A 13,895-nucleotide genomic window follows, 5' to 3' on the forward strand; every position below is an offset into this window, starting at 1 on the left:
ATATTATAGCTCCGAGTTTGCTGAGTGTCCTTCCTTCGATTAGCACACTGTAAAATGGCTGAACACTCACAACTGAGCTTCTTAGGTAACAGAAAGTTGAAACCAGAGACAGCTTTTAAGAAAGAAATCTCAAAAGAACCAATGAGGTGCTTAGTCTAAGCTGTAGTCCAGGAGACCTCAGTCAGCCAATGACCTCAAACAATTCTCTCACTGAAATGCCTGATGGTTTTGGCTAAAACAAGATGTCCCTGAATTATGTGCTCAGACACACAGCCTCCACAAACACTAGGCCCAAATACAAGCCTGAATATGGAAATGCTACAAATATCCCCACTACTTAGAACAAACTGCAGAAATGTTACTCACAGCTGAAAAGCAGCAGTGAGCCTTTAAATGAAAGTTTTAAACAGCTAAAGGAGCCACTAGAAAAAAGAGTTTAACTGCAACAAGTTATCATAAACAAACAACCCAACAGATGCTTAACAAGAGTGGACAATTTCCAGTTAATACCTCACACAAAGTGAAACTATCTAGAAAAAATAAACAGTACATATAGTGCTATAAACAACAAAGAAATAAAGAACAAAATAAACAAAAAACAGGACACTTAATGTTATATATTATAGCTCCGAGTTTACTGAGTGTCCTTCCTTCGATTAGCACACTGTAAAATGGCTGAACACTCACAACTGAGCTTTTTAGGTAACAGAAAGTTGAAACCTGAGACAGCTTTTAAGAAAGAAATCTCAAAAGAACCAATGAGGTGCTTAGTCTAAGCTGTAGTCCAGGAGACCTCAGTCAGCCAATGACCTCAAAATTATTTTAAACCAAGTATCTTCTGATCAGTACACAACATTAATAGACAAACTGTAATACTTCTTGGGAAGTACAGAGGACTTCCTGAAGTTATACTGCATCTGAAGTAGCCTGGCTTCCCGCAGCAAATAGTTGTTGAGTTTCAGTCTTAAAGCAATGAAACATAGAAAGAAATATCTCTGCAGGGTCAACCAACCTACATCCCTGTGGTATCACTGCTTTCCATACCCCCTTACATGCATATACAAATGTTATGGTCACACTGCCATAGGGAAAAGAGAAGGGCAACACGAAAGAGTCACGGCCAGTAAATTAATTGATACAATACTTGTAGAAATTTGAAACATAAAAAGCATGGCTGTTCAACACAGGGGAGTTGAACTTAACATGGCGTGAAACTTTCCCACTTGACCAAGAGTAGGATGGACAAAAAGGATCACCATCTTACAATAATTGTTGCCATTGTAATTTACTTCAGATTTTTGTATACTGCAATAATTGATTAATATTCATAATAATGTGCCAGTTATGCTAATTCTGTATCAACAGCAGTGGCAGATTTAGTCCTTGGTGCAAGGGCGCACAGCCCCACCCTTTTTATAATCTGAAGAATATACAAAACACAGTTGAGGGTGTACTTCATTTACCCATATATTTTCCCATTTCACCCTATATTGGCATTATTTTATTTCAGGCATTTAGCTGATATATTTATTTTTGCACTTCATCCCAAGTAAAAACAGGGAATGCAATTAGAGGTGCCAGTCAGGAAACCATAGTCTCAAAGACGGTAGTGCTAGTATCTTGCTGTTACAAGTCTGTTCATGCCTAATGCTAGTATATTTATTTGTTTTTTCCACAGCTGTTTTTCCATGGAAATACTACATCCTTATTAAATGTGCAACTCACCGCATCATTCTGCCTTCCTGCTTAATTAAATTAGAAATGAATTTACTGGTGATAGTTCCTGGACAATGTTATTTTAAAACAGAGTGCTGGATATATATCAATATATATATCCAGTGTGCATTTTTTCATCTCTGTTATAAAAAAAAAAGTTGACTCTGGAATTTCCCTGGTTGGAGCAGGTAAGTATTTTTTAAACCTGTCAGGATCATAGGATCATAGGAGGTTACTAGGATAACAGCCCCAGGGTGCTTACAAGCCTAGCCAAGTTCAACCCATGTTCCCAAGGGTGTTTGGTTCAAGCAAGCACTAAAATCATCACCTATTGCCCCCGTCCAAGAGGGACACAGATAGAACCCCGGGTGAATTTCCAATTACCCATCCAATTATCCAAATTATGCTTAAATAGGGCAAACAAGGGTCTTTGTTTAACATGAATAGGAATCTTGTTCCAAAGGTGGGGCAACATCTGTAAGACAAATCTGTCTCAGTAACAAGTTCTGTGGATGTCACATACCAGGTTAACGTCTTTTGAGCAAGTGACCCCATGTGCCATTTGACTTGCAAATTTGCATCATTTTCATTAAAGCTGGGTCAGAGATTGCTCTGTATCCAAAGCACAGGTCGCCTCTGAGGAGTCTGTATGACACAGAGTAAAGTGGCAATGATTTCAGTCTGTCCGCATAAGACAGAACTTGAAGACCCTGAATTTTCTTTGTAAGGAACAATTGTGGTCTCTCCAATTGCTGCAGGTGTTTGGAAAGGAACATACCAAAGGTATCATTGTAGTCTATTATTGGCCTGATGCAGGAAGAATACAGGGGGGTTATAACCTCTGTTTTTCTGGAGGCAATGTCATTACTCATGAGATAAAAAATGTAAAATGCCCTTCTTACCTCTGTGGAAATATGGTGATCAAAGTTAAGGTTGCTGTTGACCTGTGTGCCCAGATCTCTCACCACTGACTATGAGCTTACAGTATTGTTATTGATGTGGTAGTTGGCAGGAACATCACTCTTGCCAAAGGGGATGATAATGCACTTTTTTGCATTAAGTTTAAGACCATGACTTTGGCACCAGTCATTAGTCTGGTAAGACCTTCTTGCAAGATGTTAACATTGCTAGGGGTTTCAATGATCACTCCCAGTTTGCAGTCACCAGCAAACATTGTCAGCCACAGCCCTTTAGATTTAGCCTGCACTTCAGACAAGTAGATTCCGAACAGTAGGGGTCCCAGAACCGATCCCTGTGGAGCACCACTGATTACAGGTCTGGTGGAGGAGGTGGAGTCCCCTATTTTGACCGTATGAGTTCTATCCGTGACCCAGTTTGCAACCCTCCTGACAATATGTGGGCTGATACCCAGCTAGGTGAGTTTATCAATGATGCCTGAGTGAGGGGATTGTGTCAGAGGCCTTGGCTAAGTCTAGATAGGCCATATGCAAAGATTTGCTCTCATCTAGGGCTTTGGTGACTGTGTCAAAGAAGTCCACAAAGTTTAACAGGCATGATCTCCCCTTGACAAAGGCAAACTGGGTGGGATCGAGTGTTTGGAGATTTCCTGTATCTTAGTTAATAAGGTCCATGTCGATCACACCAAACACTATGGGTGGGAATGAGTCTAGGCCTGCCTGTAGAATAAATAACTGCTCCTGCTGTTGATTTGATAATGTTGGCTTTGTAGGACTAATGTGTAGTCGGGCTTCTATGCAACAAAACTCCATTAATATAACTATATTATTGTTATTATTATTGTTATCATCATCATCATAAATCATCATTGTTATTATTATTATTTATTTATTTATTTATTTTTATTCTGGTAAGGTCAAGTTAGATGCTTTAGGTAAGCAATGGGAATAGGGGCTGATTATGGATGAAATCTGTCCCTTCTGTTTGCTGTTGTAATTCTGATTTGTAAGATTCCTATGTATTTGGTTAAAGTAAGTTGGACGACAAACTGTGAAAGTAAACTTCCTAAAATTTAATTATTGTTATTTTTTTATCATCGCAGGGTTAAAATAGATGCTGTGGGTAGACAATGTATGGGGGCTATCTGTGGATGAAATGACTGACCCTACTTTTTTCTTGTTTTAATTATAACTTTGCAGGACTACGATGTATTGGTGTGAAACAACCTGGAATATAAACTGTGATTACTGTGTCTGTGAAACAAAAAATACATTAATGTGATAATTATATAATTACTTTTTATCCTGAAACAGTAAAACCAGATACTTCAGGCTGGCAATGGGTATGGGACTGCTTTTGGATTAAATAATTGGCCCTTAGCTGCTGGAAGACATTTTTGTATTTTGCAGAAAAAATATTTATTTTTTCAGGAAATTAAATGATATCATTATTGATTCATCCAAAACTCTATGCTTCTGCATGACATTAAAGCAGATTTTGAATTACATTTCTCTATGATATGCTACAATGGTTACATTTGTTTTCATACAGTGCATATAACTGAACTGAATATTTGCATTTGGGGATTTTTTTCATAGCAGGTAATCCCTTCAGTTGCTGTGCTGGTTTTAGTTATTCGCTGTTTTCACAGAAATCATTATTTACTTAAAAAAAACACTGTTTTTTATTTACTATGGTATTTGGAGTTATGTTGCCTTTACTTGGACTCTTATCATATTGCTTATGTAAACATGCCACTACTGAAGGGACTGTGACTTGCCATGATTAACCAAACCTTACCCAAGTATACATTGAAACAATTGATACTGTATATACATTTTTGCTGGATAGTACACACAAGAGTGATGTGCAACAGAATATATAATGCAGTCTTTTCACATGTGCTGTCAGACCATATTAAGTTTAGCTTTCCACAGACTCTTGAAGTGTTCTACTCTCTGCACCCCCACTGAGCCACTTTCTAGATGCAAATTCTTGGATCCACCCCTGGATAGAATTAGTATTTGATAAGATATTTCTTAATGCTAGCTTACTGTATATTCTTATATTGTTGTAATACATAAGATGTATTAAAATGTTTTCTTGTGCTAGTCTTTGAGATGTAGAGTTTTTAATTCATTGTTACTTTTTTAAGAAGTGCATTCTTGCAATTTTGATATTACATTGCCTGTTATGGATTGGGATGGAGTAGAATGTAAGAGAAATGCTAGGAAAATGCAGTTATATTTTTCACTGTGGATTATGCCAAGAGCGGGAAATTTGCAAGGTGAATACAAGCAGCAAATCTGAATGTTATCTTCTCTTCAAAGTAATTTGCATTGTGTATTTAATAGATGCCAAGGTAGAGTACAGCAAGCTGTATTAGATGACATCCATAATTGTTGGGTTGTTTCTATAGTTTTATATTAGACTAAAGGAAACCTATAAAAAAATAAGTTGGAATTTTGTGTATGTGTTAACTAGCTAGAAGTAGAGAAATAAGCTGCTATTTTATCTTTACCTTTAGGAAGCTTGGGGAATACCAGCAGAGGACTTTAAAAAAGATACAGGTAAGAACAGTCTTGTTGAAGAATTTAGCAGTGTTAACACAAAATGACAAACATTCAGCTTCAGAAGTAGAGGCAGAGTTTGATAATGTTATTAGAGACTGTATCTTTCTTTTATGACTTATATTGCTGAGTTTATTCAAACTCATAATGAATGTATTTGCCAAGAGTTTCCTTATGTCGCGGTGCACTTTACTTTGCTAGATACTATCTACATGGGGTTCAAGGAGAAAGGTTTGCCTCAAAATGCGTGCCCAGATCTGACTTCTGATAGTTTAAACACTTCTGTAAGAAATGTCTTTGACAAGAAAACAGCAATGCACAACAGATGCAAGAGGGGATTCAGCTGGATCTCAACACTGTCTAAAAAAGAAGCATAGGTTCATAGGTTCATAGGTAGGTACTATGCTATTAGCCCTAGGGCCTATATAAGCCTAGCCAGAAAGGTACCCTGGCTTTTGCCACCCAAGAAAATTATTTTCCTGTGCCCCTGTCGAGCAGAGCCACAGACGTGATCCCCGGAGTGAATTTCCTATTTCCCATCCAATCATCAAGATTTTTCTTGAAGAGTGCTAATGAGGAGCTTTGTTTGATATAGATAGGTAGTTTGTTCCAGAGTATGGGGAGTCTCTGGGATAGGAATCTATTCCTCCAGCATGTTCTGTTTATTGTGGTGACAAGGTTTAGGTCCCTAGAGCATGTAGCTCGGAGGGACTGGGATTTCTTTAAGTGGAGCATGTCCAACAGTATGGTATGGTGTATATTCAAAGCAAAAGACCCTTTCTCTGGTTCAAACACCCCAGATCAGTATGGCAAGAGCTGTAAGTTATCTATTCTGGTAAAACATTCTACTGGTCAAAACACTATACAAACAGAACTGAACTAATGAAATTAACAGAGCAATTTTGGGAATAGTGTAATGCAATGTATTTTGAGTAGAAACACACAGAGATACAGAAATGTTGATTGTTGAATTGTTGTAGTTGGCTACCTGCCTACATAAACTCTGCCTATAGAGAAATGGTTTGGCAGCTATACTTTAGTGAATAAAATAAAATATGGAGTGTAATGTAATCACAAAAAGAAGGTGTTGAGTTTTCTAGATGAGAGATAGAAAAAATCCGGAAAAAAAAATGGTCGGATGAAAAACTGAAGTGAAATAATAGAAAACATTAGTTCAGGATGCATAAGATCTCATTGAAATTAGATGAGCTATGAAAGACATTAAATTTCGCAAAACAGTAATTTTAAACATATTTTACCATGACATACTCAACTATAAAAAGCAACGATGTTGACAAAAAAGATAAAACAAAAGCTCAGTTACTGGAATCTTGATGAAACCGAAAAAAAATATTTTCACAAATGACCTCACAATATACATACATTAATTCAAAGTAGAAGAGCTTCTGGGAAGAAAAAGCCCAACAATTTCCTTTAGACTGAATCATCACAACATTCAGTATCTTGAAAGTTGACTCCTTTCTTGAAATCTTTTAAATATCCAGTAATGATTGAATTAACACATTTTAATGCATGATCATTATTGCTAAAGCAAATCGAGACTTCATCTGAAAATAAGCTTCAGATTGTCTCAGGACTCAAGATAAAAGCAGTGAAAAAAATGATAACATTTCACAAGCAACAAACAATTTGGACTTGCCAGAGTTGGCAAACTGCAAAAGTTGGTAGTTATTTCATTTAGTACATATCTTGAAATATATATTAATTTTAGAGAACATCATAATCAGCTATAAATCATAGAATCATAGGAGGTTACTAGGCTATTGTCCTGCAGGTCATTTCAAGCCTAGCTATTTCATCCAAATATTCTACCATAGATACTCTAGTCAATACCCAGAATTATATTTATTAATGACTGCCCAAGTCCAGTAGGGTTGTGGGTACTATCCCAGGTAAGAAATTATGGTGCCCCATCCACTCTTCCAAGTTCCTTTTGAACAGTGTCATAGCGTTGCTCTGCTACACATGAATTGGCAGTCAATTCCAAAGACGTGGCTGTCACTGGGAGACAAGTCAGTCCCTCCAGCATGTCCTGTTCAAGTCAAAGGCCATATTTAGATCCCTGGAATGGGTATCTCTAATCCTGTTTGGTTTAGGATGTGCAGCAAATTCATTAGGTTTGGGTCACAGAATGCTCTGTAAGCCAGGCATAAGTCTCCCCTAAGAAGTTTATACAATACTGACTATAGTGACAGAGATTTTAGTTGGTCTGTTTAAGACGTGCTGGAGTCCCTTGAAATTCTTAGTTAGAAGCCTCTGAGATATTCCAAATTGCTGCAGGTGTTTTGTATGGTACATGCTGAAAGGGGTGTTATACTGAATTATGAGCCTGAGTAATGACGAATATAGAGGGGATATAACCTCCTTTGCTCTAGAGGCGATGCCTTTGCTAATCAAGTGTACTACATAGAAAGCCTTCTTTACTACTGTAGACATATGGGGATCAAAGTTAAGGTCGCAGTCTTCTTGTGATCCCAGATCTCTTACCAGTTCATAGGTACATAGGGTATTGTTGTTAATATGATAGTGTGAAGGGACATTGTTTTCACTGAAGGAAATGATGATGCATTTCTTTGCATTCAGTTTGAGACTGTGACTAAGACACCAGTCATTGGTCTGTGTAAGACCCTCCTGAAGTATATTGACATCATGGGGATTCAATAATTGTACCCACTTTGCAATTGTCCGCCAACTTGGTCAGCCACAGCCCCTTAGTTTTTGCCTGAACTTCTGAGAAATATATACCAAACAGTAGGGGGTCCAGCACTGACCCCTGAGCATCCCACTGGTGACAGATCTGCTGGTCAATGTGCAGTCACCCACTTTGATAGTATGTAACTTGTTTGTGAGCCAGTTGGTAACCCATCTTACAACAAAGGGGTTTACATTCAGTTTGCTAAGTTTATTTGTAATGCCTAAGTGTGGGACTGTGTCAAAGGCCTTTGCCAAGGCAAGGTATGTTGTGTGGACAGATTTCCCCTTGTCAATGTCCCTGCTCACATTTTCATAGAATTTCACCAGGTTTAACAGGCAGGATATGCCCTTGACGAAGCTTAATTGGGCTGGATTCAAGAATTTGAGGTTGTCTAAGACTTTATTTATGAAGCCCATGATGATACGTACTATGGCTTTACAGATAAGGATAGTCAGTCTTACGGGTATTTAAATCTCTGAGTCTGTTGCTAAGCCACCTTTGTGGAGGTGAATAACTTGCTGTTCTCCATTCCACAGGAACAAAGCCAGAGGTTAGGCTGTGATTGAACAGGGTACTTAATAGTGATGCTTGCTCATGTTTCAGTTTGTTTAGAAGACAGCCAGGGATGCTGTCTGTTCCCATAGAGGCTGTTTTTTTTTTTTTTGCCTTAAACAAGGCTTTAATGACCTGATGTTCAGATGTGTAGGGTAGAAGGGAAGTTGGGAGCAAGGTTTGTGATAAGTTAGGATGGGATAAAGGAGTGAAATTATCACCAAATCTGTCAACTAGCAGGTTTGCTATCTCTGCAGGATCAGTGTGTGTGATATTGTTAGTCACTAGTTCGGCACATGCTTGCATCCTACTTTTTAAGCTATGTATTTAGCTGTAAAAGGCCTTATGATTACCCTTGGCTTTGATTGCTAAGTTTTTCTCAAAAACATATTGTCTTATTTGCCTGTTGAGACTGAGGAGGGTGCTTTTCCATTGTTGGGGCCTAACCTTAATTTTCTTAGACAGCAACTTTTTGCATTTCTTGTAAAGTTTGTTGATGCTGGATGTCCACCCAGGTGGCTTTTTCTTTATGTGGGGCTCTGGCTTTGATTCTGTCTGGAAAAGCCAAGTCTATACACTTATACACATGATTGTAAATAGCTTTAGTGCAAGCTTTGGTGTAGTTACCACTTCCAGCTCAGGGTGGGGCTTGGAATGCATTTATACTTTTCCCTAGGTAGGTACAGTTTGCTTTGGAGAAGTTTTTTAGTCTGACTTCGCCCTTTATGAGTTCTGGTATTAGTGCCATTTCAAAAGCAACTGATTTGTGTTCAGATTTAACTAATGAGGATCCGACAGTTGCGGTAGTGCATCTGTTTGTCATGTTAGTGAGGACCAGATCTAGTATGCTTGTTCTTCTTGTTTGGGTTTGAACAAAATTGTTCAAACCCCATGCAAAAATATATATCATTTTTGATAGGGTCTCCAATTCTAACCAGTTATTTATTCCAAATTAAATTATGTAAAGAACTTCACCTTAAGATCAAGGCTTGAGAGATGAATCTTGGCATCCATTTTGAGAACACAAATCAGGTATATTCTGGGAAACATTCCTGTGGTTCTTTGTAATGCACAGTGTTTTAGCTAACCAATGTATTCCCAGTTTAAAAAGTATAGAAACACAAAGTATATTTATACCTTTAAAAGTTGCAATATACGTATTCACAGGGACAGCTACTATGTGGGAAAGGTACATTTCACAGTTTATATTTCTTCAGTTGTTCTTACGTTACTTTTTTATTGCAGTTTTTATTTTATTTTTATACTTTGTCCAGACTTCTTGCATTAACAGGTTATGTGATGTCATAATAATACATTACCTGTACTGTTGACTGATTGTGCTGCAGGGTATGTTTGTGCAAGGTATTACAAGTTGTGGTTATGAGAGAATAAAACTGTGTCTCTTGGTGAGCCATATGAATTAGAAATTAATCAGTTGTGAATTCTTGGAGAAACTAAAGACCATTACTTTTATTTAAAGGGAAAAGAAAAGATACCATACCAAAGTGTTTAATAGAAAGCATACTGGAGCAGACAGTGCCAAAGAACAGGCTCCTATTTGGGAAAAAAAAATTTCCCCCCATCTAACCTTAGTCCTCTTGTTCTTAAATCCAATGGCTCTCACGATGGCCACCCCTTATGTTAGTTTGACCACCTAGTTCCTTCCCTTTCCTCTTTCATTGGCTCATGTGAGTTGGTACAACATTATCTCTGTGAACACTCCCCTTAAGCTAAGAAAATGTAAGTAGCTATCCATTGTATTCTACAGGCCAGTAATATTCTATATCCACAGATAACCACACTCAGTCACTGTCTTCCTTCACAGAGCAGAGTCTGCAGGCACTAGATATAACCTTGATACTGCAAGAGGCCTGCCACGCCTACTCCTACAATTTACTGAGAATTTTGTAAGTGTATAATAGCCTGCGGTCACTACATCTGACTGTGGTACTGTAAGAGCTCCGCAACAAAGTCCTACTCCTACAAGTTTACTGAGTATTTTATCATTGTATAATAGCCTGTGGTCACTACATCTGAACTTGGTATCGCTTGAGATCTGCCACAAGGCCCTACTCCAACAATTGTTCTGAGAATTTTGTCATTCCAGAATGTAAGCACATTTAACATGAAGAACTTTGCTGTATATTAACTTTAATCAGTCAAATACATGCCTGGTTTGTGACTAAAAGTCTCTGTAACATAGTCTGTGCACTCTAAGGACCTCTTACTAAGATGGCAACTGTCACCGGTTTCTTGACCAGTAGATTATACTGCATATGCCATTTATTTACCACAGGAAATAACAGAAATTCTGTTTTACTGTGTATCTCTTTGTTAATTGCTTTTTACTAGCTATGAACTGATTGCTCTCAGTTATAATTTGTCCTGTGGATATCCATAACATTTCCACAAGAAGAAAATATTGCTAGGTGATGTGAACATGAATTGCATGGGCATAAACTCTAACTACCTTACATCTAACATGAACTTATATGCTTCACACCACTAATAGCCCCGCACATTATAGTAAGACATCAAATTCTCTATTAGACTGGATCCTAGTATCAGACCCTAGCAAATATACCACCACAGCAAATATACCACCACAGGTACAATGACAGATTCTGTCAGTGATCATTTCCAAATATATAAAACCAGATAGCTCACACATCCAGTTAATCAGCATATTTATAAAACAACACATAGCTTTCCCAAGTTTAACCCATAAATGTTCATTATTGCACTATCATCTATTAACTGGAACTTCCTAAAAATCCTTCCCATAGACAATGCTACAAATGTATTTAGTACAACCTTTCTAAATATACCAAATAGCCTTGCACGTCCTAAAAGAAAGAGACTAAAAACAAACGATGCAATATTGCTATCCAAAAAGAGTAGAATGATAAAGGATAGAGAAAAAGCATTGAAAGAATAGCAAAAAAATAAAAAACCTCAATATCTTGAAAACTTCAGAATGCTTCACAACTATACTAAAATGAAAATAAATGAAGACAAAAAAACTATACTATAATAACTTTCTGAATAAAACTAAACACAGACCTAAAACGTTTTGGTCATCCATTAAAGAAATCTTACATCCCTGCCAAAAATTCAACCCAAACATATCTTCCGATAACTCACCACTCAAAACTGCAATGCAGTCCATCTCTTATTTTATAGACAGTATAGCATCTCCAATCAAAGATTCCTCAGTATTTAATCCCAACCCTGCTCACCAGCCACACATCACCATATCCGCTTTCACCTTCCAACCTGTGCCCACATCCTATATAAAACTACTCTTAAACAAGCTTAAACCATGCTCTTCTTCAGCTGATGACCTTCTAGGTGAGTACCTAATATAGCCAATAGCATTGCCTGTCTTGTCTCAGTCCTTATAAATAGGTCAGTCCAGGAAGCCCACATTCCCTCTCTCTGGAAAAAGTCACACATCATCCCTCTGCACAAAGGAGGAAATTCAACAGCCATTAATAACTTTAGACGTATAGCAATCTTATCTCCCCTCACCAAAATACTTGAAAAATGTGTTCAGAAATAATTGCTAGAACTCCTATCCCCTACACAACATGGCTTTCATCCTTATAGTGCTAGCACTGCCCTTCTGACCTATACAGACACTGTCAGTAAAGCTAGGGATAATGGCAAACTGGTCTCTTCATTATTTCTAGACATGTCTAAATCCTTTAACACAGTTTGTCACGGCAAACTTCATCTTCAGATGTTTTCATTAGATCTTCCTCAGCCCATTCTGTGATTCAAAAGCTACCTGTCCAATAGGTATCACTTAGTTAAATGGCACTCCATATTCTCTCCTTACCTCCCAGTCACCACCGCCATACCAGAAGGCTCTGTCCTTGTTCCCCTCCTCTTGAACATTTTCACCAATACCTTCTATACATCCACACATTAGGCCACCTTAATACAGTATGCAGATGATTCCAGTCTCATTGCACATCTGATAACATGGTACACCTCCAAACATTACTCAGGAAGCATTAAGATTCACTGAAACATGGCTTTGTAACTCACAACCCATGCTCAACCCAAAAAAGACCAAACTACTACTTTTTCCCAAATCCCTCACATACTTTCCCAGTAATCAAATGTCAATAAATAAATAAATGTGTAGCTAATTATCCTCAGCCCGTATTTCACATAAAATAGAGCCCCCTTACTTTCTTAACTAAGTTGATTATACGTTGTGGGTTGCATTGATTACAGGCTTATATTCTTTGTTAATTCTATTAGCTAATATAAAATAGAACCCCCTTACTTTCTTAAATAAGTTGATTATACGTTGTGGGTTGCATTGATTACAGGCTTATATTCTTTGTTAATTCTATTAGCCATCATGTGTGCAAATATTAATCTTGAAAAAAAAGCTTGCCACCATTGAGACCCCACCTACTGTAGCCTTATCCTTTCCCACCCTACTTGCACTTGATTTACCTAAGCAGAACAGAGTGGTCTCTCCATCCCATCCACTATCAAAAAATAACATTTCAATAGTACCGTATACCCAAAGCATCTATACATTATTCTTCAGGATGGTCAGTATGCTGAGGTAATAAAGAAATCCATGCCTAAGCCACTTGGCCACAGTGGCATCCCACTAGTCTACCTCAGCCATGTAGCTCATATCCTAACACCACAATTATACTTACACACTGAGAGTCAGCTGTGCTGCAGCTTGTATCCATAAGGCTCCATATGTCTTCAGTGCATCCCAGAAAAGGACAGGGTGACACCTAGCTGCTGTGTGCAATTACTAGGGTTGTCACTGTGATTTCTGGTCCCGTCGATCTCCCAGATAAAGTTACAACATTGACCGTATAGGTATCCTTCTCTGGGGCAGATGCAGAGAGACATTATTGAGCTCCCTATGAGGAGGTAAATCCCCCGCACTGAGTGAATAATTGGCTTCAATAACTGGCTAATAAATTTGTGTAACTCTAAAGGGATTCATTCTGTCTCTGCAAGACATTAAATGGTCAACAGACTCACCTACTTTGCTAGGGATGTACTATATCTTTCACCTTTTGCTTTATACATGCTGGCTCAAATCTTTGCTACCCTAATAATGCCTTTTTTAGCCAATGTTCACCTGATGAACATACCAAAAAAGCAATTAATCTAGATAGTATAAATATGACATTAGTGAATTCCAGGAGCATAAACAGCTACATCTTCAAGTTTGAGACTTCCCATAGCCTTGACAATATTAACATTTATATAATTACAGAAACCTGCTTGCAGTGCAGTGAGGGCAGTCCCTGCATTCTTGAGTATACGGCTTATCATGCATACAGATTCACTGGCAACTGTGGATGGGTTTGTATAATTGTTTATAACACCATTGTTCCTCTAGAGATCTCATATGATAAGATGCTTGAATTGGT

General features: G+C 37.8%; 1 protein-coding gene across 3 annotated transcripts in view; it reads left to right on the plus strand.

The window, feature by feature from the left end:
* TNR (tenascin R) overlaps positions 1–13,895 on the plus strand; it is a 5,843,683-nt gene that overhangs the window by 1,751,764 nt on the left and 4,078,024 nt on the right. For all 3 annotated transcript variants that reach the window (XM_044085960.1, XM_044085961.1, XM_044085962.1), the window contains exon 4: positions 5,162–5,204. The gene's annotated coding sequence lies outside the window, so the exon portion shown is untranslated. The remainder of the gene's footprint in view (positions 1–5,161; positions 5,205–13,895) is intronic.

The sequence above is a fragment of the Protopterus annectens genome, chromosome 10.part0 (assembly GCF_019279795.1).
Source record: "Protopterus annectens isolate FY-2018-M chromosome 10.part0, PAN1.0, whole genome shotgun sequence".
Classification (NCBI taxonomy): Eukaryota; Metazoa; Chordata; order Ceratodontiformes; family Protopteridae; genus Protopterus; species Protopterus annectens.